General features: G+C 30.9%; 1 protein-coding gene across 1 annotated transcript in view; it reads left to right on the forward strand.

Moving 5' to 3' along the window:
• The window catches only part of LOC118748671, a 361,645-nt gene that overhangs the window by 93,897 nt on the left and 247,853 nt on the right, over window positions 1–19,895 (forward strand). The window lies entirely within an intron of this gene.

The raw sequence follows: 19,895 nt of genomic DNA on the forward strand, positions 1-19,895 counted from the left end.
AAATTTTTGCTAACCCGAGGGCATTGAGCATTCGGGAGCTAGGAAGATTGCTTGGCATGCTACATATTTTTGCAAACAATTTTGCAGTGAGCAACAGTTAGTACGCGTAGAAGCTTTTAGGTGAGCTGCCTCATTTTTGGTCCTTTCGCTTTAGCTCACCTAGCGACCGTGTGCTCCCCCATCACTGCTGGCTCTTTTAGGCATTCACAACACGGTTTCAACATTTATTCATTCCCCTTTGTATGTCCTTTTCGGCTTAAATTGAAACAAAGCACACACATGTCCTTTTAAGACATTTTCTTCACATGTCCTTTTGGCTGCATAATATTTTATACACTGTCCCTAAATTAGTTTTGCAACATTTATAAGAAACTTTTGACCGATGGCTTTGTGTGCCTTTTTTGGGATCGTTTCTTTGCACAAATGTGCCAAAGCTTAAGAAATTAAGATGAAAAGTTCCTGTCGGTGGGAGTGTGGAAATACATACAAAGAAACTCTATGACAGCACAAGGCTCTCTTAAGCTTATAGGGAATGCTTTTTATTTGTTATATGCAAATAATTTTGTTACGGTTTATTTCCTACAAACTGACAAACATATCCTCAGCTGAGTTATTTTTCTGGCTCCTTTCACAGAGTTTTTATTTGCCGTTTACTACATTTTTTTCTTTTTACAAAGTTTGTTTGAAGATTTAAATATTTGAATCCTCTTTGCACAAGCTTGTTTCTTTGTGTAAAAAATATTTGGAGGAAATGTACATATGTATGTATGCATATTTCTACTAAAAAAGGCAGGCCTGAAGGAAAACATTGTACATATGCACATAAATTGTTTTAAAACTCAGGCTAAAAATTTCGAATATTTGAAAAATTTCAAATAAATAGATATATTTTTGGCCATTTTAAAACTGGACATAAATTATGGTAATGCAATAATTGGACATAATTTGTTGTAACAGTGTAACAGAATGCCGACATCAATTCTTTGTTAGTGATAAAGTCGGCATTTTAAAAGTGAACATAAATTAAAGTATATAAAAATTGGACATACATTTTTTTGTAACTCAAAACTGGACATAAGTTTTTCGTTATTGATAAACTGTACATACATTTTTGGTACTTAATAAACTAGACAAACATTTTTGGTTAGCTGCGAATAGGACATCAATTCTTGGTAATTCAACAACTAAACACAAACACATGCACAAATTTTTGGTAATTAAAAACTGGATATACATACATTTTTGGAAATTTTAAGGCAATAAATTTTTGGTAATTGAAAAAACTGGACATAGATAAATTATGGTAACAAAAAAGTTGGACAACATTTTTAGGTATTTTAAGCTAAACATTAATTTTTGGTTGTTTAAAAACTGGACATAAGTTTTTGGTACTTGAAAAACTAGACATACATTTTTAGTTAGCTGCGAATAGAACATACATTTTTGGTAATTCAACAAATAAACACAAACACAAACAAAAAATTTTTGCTAATTAAAAACTGGACACACATTCATTTTTGGAAATTTTAAGACAATAAATGTTTGGTAATTGATTAAACTGGACATAGCAAACATGCGCTAACATAAAAGTTGGAAAAAGACTTGCAACTGAAAACCAAGGACCGAACAGAACAGCTATTGATGAAAACTGTCAAGGAAAAATTCACTATGAAGGAAATGTTATACAACTAAGTGATACCAATCGATTTCTTTTTTCTTCGAGACTCAAATTTAAAAATACATTTTTATTTGTAATATTTATGTAAAATTGAAAAAATAACAATTATTTTTGATTTTTATATTATAAATCCAAAATAAAAATTAATTTTGACTTTTATATTATATGTTTTAGATATAAAAGTTATCAATTAAAATCAGTCAGCGACTTTTACTTTTAAAAGTCTTCAATGTAATCAGTGACCGACTTTAATTTTTTGAATCATTCGTATAAAAGTCATTAACACTTTTCGCAGTTAAGAAGGTTCTGGGAAACAATAGTTTACTACGACTTACACAAATGACTTTCATAAGTATGATTTGAAAAATAAAGATCAGTGACTGATTTTATTTATGACTTTTATAAATAAAAGTCTTCGATAACGGTTATCTAAGACAGATATTTAAAAAATCAAAAATAACTGTTATTTGCAGATTATTTAGATAAAAATTTAAAAAAAAAATTGTTATTTGGGATTTATAAGATAAAAGTCCGAAATAACGGTTATTTAAGGAGTTATTAAATAAAGGTCAAAACAGAATTGTTAAAGAGCGGTTTTTGTAATAAAAGTTGTAACTGTTATGGTCCCTGCTGAAAACTATACAAAAATTGTAAATATTTTGGTTGTTGAAAAATTGGGCATATATTTTTGCTGAACTGAGCATACATTTTCGCTTAATTAAAAACTGGACATAGAATATTATAGGTCAATTGAAATCTGGACATCAATTCTGGTACTGCAAAAACTGCACATAACCTCTTTGAATTGAAACTATAAACTGGACATAAATTTATGGTTATCTAAAAGTAAATTTGTGGGAAACAATTTTGGCAATTCTTTACTGACCAATTTCCACTTTCTTGGGCGAAGGAATTATTATGATGTATCCTAGTTTATCTTTGAGGAGGGCATAAAAGTGTTCATTATTTCACCTTTAAGGCGCTCCCATTCAGAGAAGAAAATATATAAAGAAAACACAAAATTCAAAATGTAAAATAAGAAATGTGCAATATAAAAAATTTAGAATACAAAATACCAAATGGAAAATACAAATTACATGACACAAAAACAGGACACACAACAGGACAGGACAACACCGAATACCAAATACCAAACATAAAATACAAGGCACAAGAAACAAAAAATTCTTAGTAAAAATTAAAAAGTTTGAAATAAAAAATTCGAAATAAAATACAAAACGCAAAATTAGATTATAAATGCAAAATAAAAAATACCAAATGGACGGGAAGCATCATGGATTCAAAATTTCCTACACCGCCGGTTATTGTGCTACCTTCAACAATGCCTCTTAATTAATTTTATTTCTCTTATTTATATAAAGTCACATAAAAAATAATGAATTGTAAATTTTCAGCAAATTTATTTGCATCTTCACCCTGCATATTTCAACCGAATTCAACTCATTTAACAGTGCTTATAAAAATAATTCCATTAAATAACGCTCATACGCCGTGACGAACTCACGATGTGGAAAGAAAGGCAAAAAATCGCACGAAAATTGTGTAAATTTTAAGCACTGGAGAAATTGTGAGTACATTGAAAGACGAGAATAAAAATGCTGCTAACAAAAAGTGAAATGAAAACAAAAACAAAAATAACAACAAAAATGAATGGAATAAAAATAATAGACAGGGGAAAGCGCTACAGTATATAAATAAATAAACATTTGAGTTTAATGGCGGCGAAAAAACGAAAATTCCAAATCGAGCTGAAGCAGCTAAGAAAAACAACCAGCTTCGATGTAAGAAAATGGAATTCTTTGAGAGGCTAATAGGTTGATGTTTTTGCTTCTTTGTCTGCGGTTGGGTGTATGCAGACAGGTAAGCTTTCGGAAGGTGGCCGCTGAAGAGTGAGTGCGGCGGTGTGAATTGCGCAGGATGTACAACCGCCAGCGGCTGTGAGGCTTGCTGTCATGACGGTATTCTAGAAGATATAGGCGAATTCGATACGGCGGGCAATTTTTATTCAATCATAAAAAAACAAAGGTAGTTTATAAGTTTATAATTTTATTCATAATTATTAAAAATGTTTTCTCTGTTTTGAGGATTTATTTTAAATTTTACTTGCTAGCATACAAATAGGCATTACTAAGTGAAATTTTTTCGCAAATTTTTATTAATTTTATTGACTTTTGACACCGCACCCTGCTCCTTATTCACTTACAAGTCAATGCGCTGAAGCTTTTCGTGATTAAAAATAGCACTTGCCTCACACAAAATCTCACATCCTTAGTGGCAGATCAAACAAATCAAAAAAATGTATTTATTCGCCTTTCTTCCTTTTAATTTTAACCTTTAACTTCTGTTCGTGCACAGGATACGCCTCATAAGTTAAACGCCATCACCTAAATGGCAGCATTTATTTTAATACAAGCCGAGTGTAAAATCAAACATTGGCAGTAGAATGTGTGTTTGCCAATAGGTACTGCTTGAAATCTGGATATAAATAAAGCTATAGCAAAACCTGAGAATTGAAAAAAGCTCGCTGAAGAACAGAATATTTAAATTAAACCATGACCCTGTTAAATACTGGACTTTTTGCTCACACAAATGCTGATTTACTCACCAGAATACTTATAAAAAAAGCTATACTAGAAAAATGTTTAAAAAATTAAAAAGCACAAATCCTGCAAAACAAACTAAATTACAGCGCACGCGAATATCTTCATTTATCATTTACATAAATTTCCTCTCTCAGATGCTAACTGGAAACAATGACAGCACATTTGTACCCAAAAAGCTTTACAGTTTTTGGAACTACTCATGACTGAAAAGGCTTTTTTAAAAGTTGATAAATCTTTATTTCGATAAAATTTTGATAAATATATCGTTAACCATTTGAATAAAGTTTTCAATAACAAACTCGGTAAACAGGTTGATGAAAATTTAATAACTAAAATATTTCAACAAGAAAATGAATTATAAAATTAAAAAGTATCGATAAAAAATGTCAACAAAATTAGCGAATACTCATTTCGACTTGAAAATCGATTGTCAAATTTAAGAGTATCGATAAAAAATTTCAACAAAATTAGCAAATACTACGACAATAAAATCGATTAACACTTTTAGAAGTATAAGAGTATAATTCAAATTATTCATAGTTTAAGGAATTTCCACAGTAAACACGCTTATAAAATTACCGCAAAATCTGGAGACAGTAATTTAAAAAAATACCTAAAACCAGGGACCGAAAATAACAGTTATTTTCTCTCGATGTTATAAAAGCCCGGGGCAAAATATTTTCGTAGAAGAAAGTGGTCAATATTCCTTTTATACCAGGATCTCCTGAATTATTTTTGATTTTCGAAATTTTTGAGAAAAAGTCCAACAATAACTGAAAAATCCGGACTTTTATTTTTTTAGTCCAGTAATAACAGTTAAGCTTGGCCAAATATTTTTTAGGGTCGAAATAAAAGACCTTTCCTTATAGTAAACAAACCACTTATTCAAACTAAACAAATTTGGTAGCAAATGAAAGCGAACTGAAATAACTTTCAAACAGAAATATCTAAACTTGATCGATTATTTTATTTCAAATAAAATAAAAGTACAAAAAAAAATTTTTTTTTTGTAAACTTTTATTATAGAAGTTATAAAAATACGGTTCCCTGCCTAAAACAAAATCTATCGATAACAATGACGGCAAGACAAAAACTATTTAATTTTCTATCAACAGGCTGATATGATAGAAAAAATTATAGCGGCATTGGCTGATGTATCGATCAGTAGGAATCTATTAATAATTACATCGATAATTACATCAAATAACAGGAATTTCTTACAACACAATCTGCTGTAGCCATCAGGCAGATCTGCAGATTGGCTCTTGCCATTTCTCAAAAATTCTCATCGTTATTCCCATTTCTCATTCGTATAATCCTCAACAATGTATCACCGTCATCGTCATAGAAAAAAATTCGATGTTATTCGTCATGTACCTGCTTGTAAACACTTACGCTTTCATCAACACAAACGTGCTTCGCCTGATCTGCCCTCCACTATGCCGCGACAACTACACCAAGCTGCACAGGTAGCTTGCACGCTCGTTCGCTCCAGCCTTCGTCATCAGCTGGCCGACTAATGAATCGCATTTAAGCGTGGATTTATTGAAACAAATTGATTTTCGGTAGCTGGCAGCCAACGAAAAAGTTACTGGTTTACCGCAGCAACCAGCAGTCATTGGCTGCTGAGGTGTAAAACACTCTGGGCGGGACAGGATGTGGCAATTGGGTTGCGACTGCTGCTGATGATGACTCAAGGAATTATTTAAATTAATGGATAGGCAGAAATGCAAGTTAAATGTTTTGAGGAGAAGACAGCGGATGTATTCAAGCTTACTTTTAGTTACAATAGGCGCTTTGGTTTAAACGCCTGGAAGTTGACTACACATCACGAGACTAGTTGCCTTCGAATTGGTATGCTTTGGAGCATACGACGGCATTGAGAGATTAGAGAACAGGACAGGACTAAGCAAGGATTATGGGATAATTAATGGCATTACTCGTGTATGGAAGTGAGCAGCAAAAGAAAATATGTAGAATGGAATCCAAACCTGCGGAGACTTGTTGCTCATCATGGCGCCATTCCCAAGCGGTTTGCGAATGAGTTGAGTTAAGTTAGCTAATAAACTGTGCGTAGTAATTAAATGCAGGCGCTTTGTGCCGCAGTTAATGTCATAGTGCACAAAAAGGGGGAGGGAGGGGCTAAACATTAATGAGTGATAAATTCAAAGGAAAAAATTTAACGCAGCAAGAGTATATCTGCAGCTATTAAGTAGACAAAGACGATTTATTAACTTCATATTAATTACAGAGATTTTCTTTGTCGCTTATTTTTTTGCCTTGACTAATCGCTTTCGTGCTTTCTCACTCTGACACACTGAAATGAGCCCTTCCTTACTCAATGTTTAACAATAATTAATGCCTATTTTGTAAAGATTCTCTGCGATGATATTAAGCGCACAAAAGTAGACAACGCAAATGTTGAAAAATTGTTGAAAGCATTTTAAAGGCGGCAGAGGGATGTAGCGACGAATTAATGAAACTCTGGAGCAATGAAAAATTATTCGTTTGGGAATTAAATGGTGGTTTGAGTGTAGTTGCTAATAGTCTGGCATATCTCAGATTTATAGGGTTAAGATAAACTGCCGGAAATGTGCAAAGCAACTAAAATTTTTATGAATCTTTTGGGTTTCTTTAATTTTTTAGAGAATATTCTTTCAAAAAAATAAAAAAACCGAATTTATTAAAACTTTTTATTTTCCAAATTTATTACTTTTTTTTTGAAGAGGAAGATCTATTTAAGAAATTTGTTCTCATTTTCTCTATAAAAGAATTTTTTGATTTTTTGATTTTTAGAACAATTGTATTCTTTGAAACCTTACCTATTTTAATTTCGCTATACAATTAAAATGTATGCTCAAAATTTTAAGGTGTTTTCTTACATATGTACATTAAATGTTTAATAAAATTTAGTTATAAAATTTAACTTTTAAAAATAACTTAATACCTATTTATTTTTACCGAAATTTTTTTATACAAAGAAATTATGTAAATTAAAAAAATCAAATTTTAAATTAAAAAAGTATGTAATATAAATAATGTTATTTTGAAAAAAAAATTGTTTTTTAAGAAACTTTATTTGTGTATTTACTTCATCCAAGTTCTCTATAAAATTAATATTTTAATCTAAATTTTTGTGGTAATTTTCTATTTATTTTGAAAAGTATATATTTTCTACCTTATTTGGAGTAATAACATTCTTGTTTTTTAAAGTTTCTTTCAGGTAATGAAAGTTTTTTCTTGAACAAAAACTTGTTTCTAAAAGAAGTTTGACTGCAGCGTTTAAAAAGAATTATTTTCAAAGCAATTAATTTACTTTATCAAAAAATTTATCTTAAACTAAATTTATGAAGATAAAGAATGTTACATACGATACACTTGTTTAGAAAGGTTTAAAAAGATGTCAACTAAAAAAAAAATTTGGAATTTTTTACTACGTTTGCATTTTATCTAAAAATTATAAAAAAAATAAATTTTTTAATTCCACTTCTTTGGTAAAATTTTATTCCTAAGCGTTATTTGCAATCTTTTCTCCCCCAAAATTTTCATTTCTTAAAACCTCTGTTAAAGAATATTTCTTTTTAAATACGTAAGGCCGGAGTACATTATTGCTACAGTTGTACAAATTTGTACAATTTTTTATTGATATAAACTATAAAAAGGGGGACGGGTATTTCTTTATCAGTCACCCGATTGGCGCAACACATAAATTTTAATCCATTTAATTCGAAATTTATTGGGAAAACGTGTTCAAATTGTGTGTCATAATTGGGACAAAGCCAACTGGGGTACCACTATGCGCCAAATATTGGGCAAATGCCTTTGAACATGAAATGCTTTGAATAAATATCTCTAATTTAGTTTCTATGTTTTTCTAAAATTTTTGCCTTGCTTTTGGTCGAAAATTTTTGAAAATAGTTTCTGATTTTTTTTTTATTAATAAAAAGATTTTCCCATTGAAGTTATTAATATTTTTGGAAAACAATGATAATTTTTCGAAATTCTTATGTTTTCTTCAAAAATTTCCCTCTTCATATTATTGACATATATTATTTAGAAATCTAAATTTGTAAATCTTAAGCTCTTTGCTGGTAAATTAAGTTTAGATTGGCATCCCTCGGTCTTTTAAAACTTGAGGGCTACATATAAAAAAATAATAATTATTATTTTTTATTCAAAAAATACACGCTGTCCAATTCTATTATAAGAAATAATAAATCGTGGTTCTTATCTTATAAAAAAAAACTCTTTTGTAAATTTTTCTAAAACTTGTAAATTTTGTTTTCTATTAATTTTTTATTTTTTTCTAGTTTTCTAAAAGCATTTTCATCATTAACTGGCCAAATGTTTGCTTTCTCGACTATATTTTAATATGTCAGTAATACTATTTATGCAAACTCTGCTTTTAAATACTTTAAAGGCTAACCTAAGGTGCCCATCTTAAGTTGCTGATCTTAAGGTGCGTCTTTGTTCTTAGGTCGATTTCTGCATCGCTTACATTTTTTGGCATTTAGGGCTCAATACGTATTTCATTACTTCTCCATTAAAACTAAAATACTCGGGATATTAGTGAATTTTCTATCTGCTCTTTCTGAATTTTCAAAGCCAGTCAACCCCACATAATTACTTTAAATTTTATTGTATACTTTTAGGCTGCATCCTTATCTGCATAGTTAATAACTTACATATATACTTTGAAATTACGAAAAGCATTTCAAATGCAAATATCTTATCTCAGCAGCACATTTCATCAATTATTTACTATCACTTCACGCTCAGCACTCATTTACCTAAATTGCCGATGTTTTGAGCGCTTCAGTTATTGCTTTTAATTTTGCAATAATTTTGTACAAAACTGCCTGCGACGCAAAGCATATAACTAATTGCATATTTATTCGCTTAAGATATTTAGAAGATAGCGCATCAAATATTTAGCTGCTTTGGTTGAAAATTGATTGCACTTACATGGAAATTCGTGAAAGTCTATGAACTGCGTGTACAGCAGCAGTGTTTGTAAGTGTGTATGATTTTAGAGTTTTAAAAACATCATTAGTCGAAAACTTATCAGCCAGTGCAAGAAATTTAAATGCAAAATTATAGTAAATATGTTTGATAATTTATTTGCGTGAGTGTGCACAGTTGACATACATACATTTAACCTCGTAAATATTTAGCAAAAAGCTCATTATTAATTTCATACATATTACAAGTTAATAAATATTTACATTTGCATTTATTTATGTTCAACATAGGTGCATCTCACGCTTCGCTGATTCTATTTACCTATTTAAATGTTATCAAAATTTAATAGGATTTTGTTTGTTTTTATGCAAAATTTATCAAAGTTTCATTAAACGCTGATGGATGGAGAATGTAATTGCTTACATTGTTGTGCAATAAAATACATACATACATACGTACATGTAACAAAAAAAAAGCTAATTAATTTTAAAATTAAAGCAGTAAACTGCTATTTTAGCCATCTATTTCTTAAATAAATTTAAAAAAAGTATTATCTTTGAAAAACCTTTAAGCTTAAATACATTTTTGTGGAAAATAAATTTTTTAAGAATTACGTTGTAAAAAATAAAGCGAAATTTTTGTAAAGAAAAATTTTTGACGCTACAGTTTTTATAAGGATAATTCTATACTAGCCATTCACTTAATACCTTTTTAATAATAATTAAAAACTAAGTTTACTGGGGCTAAAATTTTAAAAACACAAATTTAATTTTCTTGCATGTTATGTACATATGTGCCTTTATGTTCGGGAAATGAAAAAGAAAACAAATAAATAGGACTACAAAATATAAATTTTTAATATTGTATAAAATAGAATATCGACAGATATTTTATTTTCAGCATGAAATATAAGCTTTAGGGTTTATATGAAAACTAAAAAAAACTTATTTGTTTTAAAATTTTGAATGAAAGTCTAAAAAGCTTTCGAAAAATTTAAGGAATGGAAAGTTTTAAATTTTATGCAATTGGTATTGCGAATAAATTAAAGAGAAATTAGTAGAAGTAAATAACAAACATTGAAAAAATTACAAAATTTGCTTAAACATCGACAAGGTAATGAAAAAGTACCATGCATTAATGATATCGATAACGAAATGGATAAGTATATTTTCGATAATTATAGTAACGACGTATGTACATACATAGGTACCATTGATATTACCAAAAAAATGGAACCCATAGCGGTTGATAAGTATAAATTTGCTATAAAAAATATCGATAAACCTGGCAATTTTGATAAAAATATGCGATAAAAAATAATTAGCAGTTATACAAATCAATTTAAATGTCGAAAAATAAACGTATGATACCAGTACTAGCATTTTAATAAATTTGCAGATTTTTCATTTATTAAATTTGGAAAATTTAGAGTCTTATTTTGTAAAAATTAAATATTAGAAAAAAAATTTTTCGTATTTAATCTTTAATAACTAGAAATTAATTTTTAAGATCTGTGATCATAGCTATTTCTAAACAAATTTTCAAGTTAACAAATTTTTAAAATTTATAAAATTAAAAATTTATTTGTAATTCTTTAATATTATTTCTTGTTTTTTCTCTAAACCAAAAATATTTGTATAAACTTAATTTAAAAAATTTAATTGTGAAATTTTCATTCATTTTTTTTAAATAGTAATTATTTGCAGGTCGGAGGTTTTTGCCAAAATCCTTTTAGTTTTAAAAACGAAGCTTTTATAATAACCCACTTAATTTTAAAATTAATATAATACGAAAATTTATTGAAGGCAACTTTAAAATTATAAATTTTTTCTACATATATATATAGTGAGTAAATTTCAAATGAGAATTAAACTAGTTTGAAACTTATTAATTTTTTAAATTGTTTCTTTTACTTTTTTTAACTGCTTTATACGTTGAAAATTTAAATTTGGATTTTTTTAATTCCACATAACTATGTAAATATGCTGGAGCTTCGAAAGTTTTCAAACAAATCCTCGCATTGTTTTGACAATAATTAGTACGTAGAAAATTAAACTTTAGCGAAAGTGCAAAATTAGAAAATTATCGAATACTTTCAAAAATTAAACCCATTTTTGGAACTGCTCATCCTTTGAAAATTCTGATTAATTTCAAATTGCAATAATTTTAATAGGCACAATTATGTTTTTCGTTTTCGTTTTATTTCAATACAATACAATTCTGCTGCTAATTTCAGCAAATCCATTTGACACATCAAAAGGGATGAGTTGCGGATTTTTTATTTTTTTATATATTTTTTTTCTAATTTATGTTTTATCGCTTTGCCCATTTGCTTTGTATTTGAGTGTTGTTGTTTTTATTTTTTGCTCGATTTTCCTTACACACAATACACCGTCCCTGCAGCTGACTTTGATGTTGCCATACCAATGACAGCGGGACTCACGCATACCCCTACACACTGCCAGTGACTGTACATCACTTCAACATTGACAATAGCAACAAAAGCAAAACAAAAACAAAAATCGAATGCCAAAACACTATGCAAAGTTGGCTGCTGTTGTCAGGACACACGCCCACCCTCTCACTCGCTCCACCACCTCACTCGTCGTTCTAGCAGCCGTCATCGTAATGACTTCTGTCAGTTGCTTATCAACCGCCAAGCTAAAGTAAATACAAACAGCTAGGTAAACAAACAAGCAAGCTTACAAGCGCTCACAGGACACACAGGCATACATACATACATATGTATGTATGTATATGCAGAGCTTCTCATTTGCTCATTCATTTCAACGTTTTATTTGTATTTCAGTGTTGTTTTCGTTCGTCACTTTATTCTTCTTACTTATAAATATCTACGATGTTGTATGGCTTTTGTTTTTGTAGATGTTTATTTGCTTGTTGCTTGAGCTTTCTTCTATCTTTTGCTGCTTTTGTTGTTATTATTATTTTTGTTGTCACTATGCAAAAGCATTACAACTTGTAATAAATTAATTAGTTTGTGATAATTCTGTGTTCAGTCTGTTTGCAAGGAAATAAAAGCAAAGAAATTATTTGTAAAAAAAAAATTAATACAAATATGTGTGTGCGTGAGTGAACAAGCACCCGGGGGACAAAAAAAAAACACTCTTACTGATTAATTTAATATCTAAATACATATATACAAGCAAGTGAAAACCTTTCTTCTAACTGCCGCCGGCTTACAAGCTCACTGTGAATTTTAATTATGTACTCTTGCGTATTTTTCTCTCTGCTCACTTTTCCTATTTCCATCCTCGCCACTTATCGAAATCATCGCAAATTGCTGTTGTTATTCGGGTATAATTTTTCTCCTGCTGTTTATCTTTCTACTTGTATCGTTTGCCTGTTGCTCGTTCACTTACTTCATCGCTTGGTTGCCTTGATTTTGCGCCCAAAATGTGTGCTTTCATTTGCAGGCATGTCAGCAACTCACATGTGCCTTTTCAAGTTTATTTTGCGCACATGCATACACAACAAAACATACACATTATAACTTTCAAGAGAAAAAAACAGAGTAAAACTTGTTAAATCGAAAGCTCAAAGGTAAGTTGATAGCTTGTTGGTGTGTACACCAAAAATGGCAAAAATTCAAGATTTTAATCAAATTGTCTTCATTGGCTTCAGAAAGGCATAAAGATATCAAAGGTGAAATTATGTAAGCTGTGCAGCAATTGAGATAAAAATAAATTTTAGCTGAAATAAGGGAAAACATATTCAATATTTAAGTAGATGAAAGTGTTCTAAAATCCGGAAAAGAGAGTGGGTGGGTAAGGGGCAGAGGGAGGGAGGGCTATCGGAGAAACGCTCCATGCACGCAACGAAGCTCTTCAGTTGACTGATGTCCACTCCCGAGAGCTCATCGGGAAAAAGTGCGACCCAAGGTGCTTAAACCTTAGGCTCGCAAAAGCAGGACACGAGAGCAGCAGATGTTGAGATGATTCCACCTCATCGTCCTCCATGCACCTGGTGCAGTAAGGGTTATCCACGACAATCAGCCTCACGGCATGATTACCAATCACACAGTGACCAGTAAGCACCCCCACCAATAGTGAGAGATGCAGCTTGCGTAGTCTCAAGAGCTCCCGAGACCACCTCCGGTCCACCCGTGGCCAGAAGGAGTTTGCCACCATGCATTCCAAGGTCTTCGCCCAGCGCTGGCTAAGCTGACTAAACGCCCATCTGTCAAGAAGCAGACCACACGAGATTAGGGGAGCAGCCAGACCCTCCCTATCCGGAAGTAATTCCTCGAGGGTTCCTTGTCTTACGCGCTCATCAGCCACGCAGTCGCCAGCGATTTTACTGTGACCTGGAACCCATATAAACCTAATAACTAAATAATCAGACTCCCTCACCGTTTTCCAATGCAACGTCAGGGAGCCAAGAGCCCTGATGGCTGCTTGGCTGTCGGAATAAATATTCATATCCTTAAAATATGTTACATTAGAGAGTAACCGATCCGCAGCCTCCTTCAACGCGGCCACCTTAGCCTGGAAAATACTGCAGTAATCCGGTAACCTAAATTGCAGGTTGATGGAGAGTTCTTCGCAGAAGACACCTCCACCCAACTTCCCATTCAGCTTCGATCCATCTATAAATAACTTAACAGGTCCTCGATTCCAGATACTACACCATTCCCAGTCTCCTTGCGCTGGAATGTGGGTGTCAAAAGATCCATTCAGAGCCAGAACCGGCATGCAGTGGTCTCTCCGAGTCGGTAGGAACCCAAAGCCTTTTAGAATTCTGGAGTGCCCATAGCTTGAGGCGAACTTGAAGCCCACCCTCTTAGCCTTACTGCGGCGCGCGCAGCGGGAGCCCTGCCAGCTATATCCGAAGGCCCTTCCAGCTATATCCGAAGGCCCTTCCAGCTATATCCTCTGCAACAATACAGTGCTTCTGTAGCCTTCTTGACTCTTTCCACCACGTTAGGCTTCCAGGAAAGCTTACTTTCAAGGATCAAGCCCAAGTACTTCACCCTGTATCTGTATGTTCGGTATCTTATACCTCCTAGTAAAGCGAAAAAGGTCCGTTTTAGTGGGATTTACACCCAGCCCGCAGCTAGAAGCCCAGCTCTAAACCAAGCTGAAGTAAGCCTGCACTAGCTCAGGCAGTGTTTCCGGAAACTTTCCTATTGTTGTCAATACTATATCATCGGCATAGGCAACCACCCGACAGCCGCTTCTTTCCAGAGCCACCAGCAGGTCATTGCTGACAACGAGCCAAAGCAACGGCGAGAGAACTCCCCTTTGTGGGGTACCTCTGCTTACATATCTCCGGATTGATCTGCAAGTGCATTTCGAAATACAAATACATGTGTAAGGAGGTGTGTGTGTGTCCGCACGTGTTTAAGAGCGGCACTGCGCGGTTTGCTAACCAATTGCGTCTATGTATGTACAAGTGTATGCTTGGATGCGTTCGTGTCCCTGTGTGTGTTTGCGTTTGGGCGCGCATTCGATAATTCACACATCCTGTATTGTGTTAATGCGATTTCCGTTTCCGCCTAAACAGCCATTATTAGTAGCTGCCGCCAGAGCTCGTTTGCTTTTGTTGTAGCTTTTGCCTATTCCCAGCATCGCCGATATTTCGCATTAGCCAGCAGCCACAGTCGCCGCCATACTACCGCCTACTGTTCGCCGCCTAGTTGTCGCCTTTTCGCTTTGACCCCCAGCGCTTTGTGGCATTTTTCGTAACACCTGCTGTGTATTGGTTTAGGCAGACAGCGACACCACCAATAGATTCTGTGTATGCGTGCGCTCTCTATCTTTACAAGTAATATCCGTTATGCTTGTGTGGCTTTGCGTGTGTGAGTGAGCTTTGCACTTGAATATGGTTGTGGCTAAAGCGGTTCTCGAACAGCATTCGCGCGTTTATTCAGCTGTAGTAAGTAAATTTTCTTAGAACAAAATTTTTGATAGAAAGATTAGCTGAAACATTTTTGAACTGTAAATTACAAAAAAATATATCTGTATACTACATAAATTGTTTTAAATATACTAATGCGGAAAACAAAAACAAGAAATTTTGATTGTTACAAAAATTTTTCAGTTGAAAATTTAAAAACAACAAGGTTATGCTTAAACTTTTTTATGTTCTTTCAAAACTTAATAATCTTTTTTTTGAGCCCAAAATTTAACTAATCTTAAGGTGGAACATTTTAAACTGCAACTCTTATTTTCTGTTGGAAACCAATTTTACAATTTTTTTTAATTTCCTTTCTTTTTAACCAACTTCACTAAAAGGAGAACATTATCAATTCATCGAAATATGTTTGTTTTGTTTTTTTTTTGTTTTTTTTTTATGTATGTTACCGCATAACTTTGGACCATGTTAACCGATTTCTATAATTCTTTTTTTAAAGGAAAGGTGTTACCTCAAAGGTTCCATACTAATTTGGCTTAAATCCGATCACTGGATCATGAAGAAATTAATGATAATATTAAATTTTTATATGAGAATTTAATTCGGTTTTGTTGTTTGCTTAAAAATTATTTGTTATGTTGCAAATACATATTGGGGGAAATAATATTCGTAAGTAAAATTTTTGGAACAAACTTTTTATGTATGCAAATTGTTCCTGCAAATTTTAGACAGTAATTTAAATAAGGAGTTATACCAAAATATTTTTATTTTATGTTGACAAAAAAATTTTACATAAATTTTTGCTTAAAAATTTTAGCTCATAATCTAAGGGATACTAAATATTTCAATTTTATGTTTGAAGACAAAATAGAATTGGATTTAAATTTTTTGTTCAAAAACGTTTGAACTAATAATCTAAAAAAAACCAATAATAAAAATTGCAATTTTATTTTAGATATGAACTAGTTTACTTTAATGTGTAAGCACGTTTTTTTAACTTTTTGTTTTTGCACAAAAAATTTAATATCAAAATATTTGGTGAAAATTCTTTTAGCAAACAAATTTTTGTGCAAAATGATGTAAAACTCTGACATCTACTAAAAAATTTATACTCCGTTTTCCGTAGTAAAAGGTTCTTGTTGCTTTGTTTTTTAATCTGTACATATGTACATTAGGGTGGTCCTTTAGTAATCAAATGAATGATTTTTTCAGTCTCATCCCTTCAATCGGTAACAACACGATCATGGATATCACATAAAAATTTTGATGCCTTTATGGAGACTCAAAAAATTAAAAATTTTTATCATTTAATACTGACGAAATCCAGTGTCATATAATGCGCTAGACTTTTACAAAAAAAAAATACTAAACACCGAATAAATATAGCCAATTAAATCTTGTATGTTGGCTAATTCGCTAAGTACTACTAAAGTTACTACAAAAATTTTGAGAAAACTACTACCTAAGAAAATTTGTAGAAATTTAGGCAAGTAAAGAAAAAATCAAGTAGTAATAATAATCATGAAAAAGCCAAAAGTTTGCTTCCACCTTTTATAGCCCACCCAAAAACTACACTTCGAACACTTGCACCTCATGAAAATTTAATCAACACCCACCAGTGCGTATGAGTAACCTTAATCGTAAACAGAGCGAGGCGAAGTGAAATAATGAAGTGATATAAAAGTCAAAGTTTAGTAGTTGGAAATGTCTTAATGGTAAGTGAGTGAGTGGCATGTGGCACAGGTAAAGGAGCAGGACATTAAAAGCAATGGATTTACTTAAACAAGGGTTTCTATAATCGTGCTTATGTGTCTCACATGTAGAGCAAATGAGTTACTTTATAGCCAAACTGATAATGTACTAATGGAGAGTAAAGGGAATGTTTATAGTAATGTCTTAAATCGTAAATGAGTACTTAAGATTGCGATTAGGAGAGGAAACAAATTTTCTTGCGGTATGTAAGCATTTATAGGTTGATATGAATGTTCTGCTGTCAATAGCGGAATGGCATGTTAGAGGCAAATTTAATTATGTATTAACCTGAAATATTTTACTTAAGGAAATATTACTGAAAATTGTTTATATTTTTAAATTAAAAATTTTAGAAATCTATATACATCCAAATCTCTGAAATTTTGTGTATGATTTGTTGCACTTTAAGCTCATCAGAAAAAATTTAACTTTGATTATTTTTTAAATTTTTTTTTCCAAAATTTCCAAAAAACGTTAAAAACAAGAAACAGTCTTTGCTCATTTTAAAAAATTTACATATTTCGGCGAAAATGTAACTCAAATTAAAAATTCCCTATAAACTGTTTTCAGAACAAATAAATATTGGCTAAAAATTAATAAATAAATTTACTATGGGGACCTACAGTTTGATCCTTTTTGTGATTGAAACTCAAAAAAAAAATCCCAAAATAACAAATTTTTAAATCGTTTAAAACTTTTTATGAAAACTAGCTTTCAAAAAATTTTTAACATAGATTAGATCATAGGATTTTTTCTAAGCAAGATTGAAGAATATTTTAAAATCTACACAATCTACCCTGCGTTTTGCTCTTTGACCTCAGGATTTTTTAAAGGACCTTTAATCTTCATTATTATGATTTATACAAAAAATGTACAATGTACAATAACAATATAGGTATCAAACAAAAGAGAAAATGCTGTCAAATTCAAAAACTCTCAATTTGTTTGTGCATAAGAGCGAAAAGGATTTGAAAATGTCCTAAGAAAGTTTTAATTGGAATTTTGATTTTTTTTTCACAATTCTGGTATAATTTTGCTGGAAAGCATTTGACTTTTCAAAACAAAAGGGGGGAAAACTTGTGAAAGTTATCAAGCAATTCTATTTTATTAATAAACTAAAAATACGTTTAAAATATCGGAATTCAATTTTTATGTTTACAATTTCTTTTTTTTGTTATATCTTGCAGCAAAAAAACACACACTTTGTGGCAAGTTATTTAAAAACAATGTAAGAAGCAGGCAAAAATTTTAAAGGATCATATTAACAAAAGCTAATTTCAAAAATTTAGTTAAATATAGTAGTGTGTGCAAAAACAAACTGAATTGGAAATATGAAGTAAACGAATGAAACTAAAACACATTTTTGTTCAAATTTCGAAATTTAACACTGATTCGAAAAAAAAGATTATTGCTGAAAATGTTCGTGTAAAAAATTTGAAATTTTATTTTTCCAAAAAAAATCAACTTTTTCTAAAAGCAAAATACAGTTTGCCAAAGGTAATATTAGCTTGATGAACTTAGATTATTTGTATTGTTGTAATTTTCTCCAAACAAAATTCGATTTTTTTTTTTAATTTAGATTTATACAAATTTAGAATTTTTAGAAGCTTAAAGTGCTTTTGTCTGAGTGTGGTTCCGCCATGATTTTTTTTTAACTTTTATTGTTTTTAATTTATGTATTTTCATATAAAAATTTTACATAAAATTTCGCATTGGAAACAAGTGGTTCAACAAAAAAAATGGATATTAAATTTTGATAGTTTTTAACAAATCTAGAAATTGGTTGTTAAATTCAGGTTGACAAAAAATAAATTTGGATTGTTTAAAAAGAAATCTAAAACTTTGGGTTTTTTCTGACCGATTCGAAAATTTTTCTGATAATTGTTTTCGGAATAGTTATTTCTCCAACATAAAATAAAATTTTATAAATAAATTTTTTTCATGATTTAATTTTTTGTTTTAAGGTTTAGTTTTTTTCAAATTAATTTTTTTTTAATTCATCCTTTTTACTTTTTACATGAATTAAAACAGAAATATGAAACAAATTTAACGCAAAATTTTAAAAACCTGGAGAAACCTTTTTTTAGTTTGTAAAATTAGGCTCAAATATTTTAAAATTAACTTAATTTTTCTTATTAGAGTGTTTTTAAATCTGAAGATTTAGGCAAAGCAAATTTTTATAAATTTTATTTCGTCATATTTTTCATTAAAATTTTCATAGAATCTCTATGCCTTAAGGTTTCTCATGTTGCAAGAACAGCATTTAAAATGACCTGCCAATTTATGATATTTTCAATTTTCAATAATAAAAAATGGAAAATAAATGAGAAAAACTTGACTTCAAAATTCAATAAAAATATCCAAATACAAGTGCAAGCTACTTTCGCATTCGTAATAGAAATTTAATTAAATTTAAGCATAATAGTACGACCTCAATACAAATAGCAATAACAATGCTTTACAACAATAAACAAAACAACCGAACAGACAAAAGAGATTTTCAATAAACTCACAACAAAATAGCCTTTGTAGTCCCTGTACTTGTTATTGTTTTTGCAGTTGTCATTGTTCTGTGTTGTGGCCAAAGCTTGTAATGCGAGTAATTCATGAAATTTGTACGAGAAGCAAGTTTTTCGTGTGAACGAACGAAAAAAATTCGAGAGCAAAATTCAGAAAAATAATATCAATATTAAAATGATAAAAATGAAAGCCCTTTTGGCAGTGTGCGGGAGGACATGAATGCGATGCAAGCAACAATATTTATACAATTGTGCATTTATTAACATTTTTATTTTTGATATTTGCGAAACTTGTGTGCAGCCAGCCGCATCATATTTCAGGCTTTGCTTTTGATAAATTTGAAAATTTTGTAAATTTTTATTTAACCGAATGAGGAGATAATAAATATTTGGAAAGGAAAATTTTGAAGTTATATGTGCGCGGTGGTGAAATATGGGCAAGAAATTTATGACCGCAAATTCTATTGTGTTTTGAGGAATAATGAA

Source organism: Rhagoletis pomonella, unplaced genomic scaffold, assembly GCF_013731165.1.
Source record: "Rhagoletis pomonella isolate Grant_MI unplaced genomic scaffold, Rhpom_1.0 Rhpom_scaffold_00013, whole genome shotgun sequence".
Classification (NCBI taxonomy): domain Eukaryota; kingdom Metazoa; phylum Arthropoda; class Insecta; order Diptera; family Tephritidae; genus Rhagoletis; species Rhagoletis pomonella.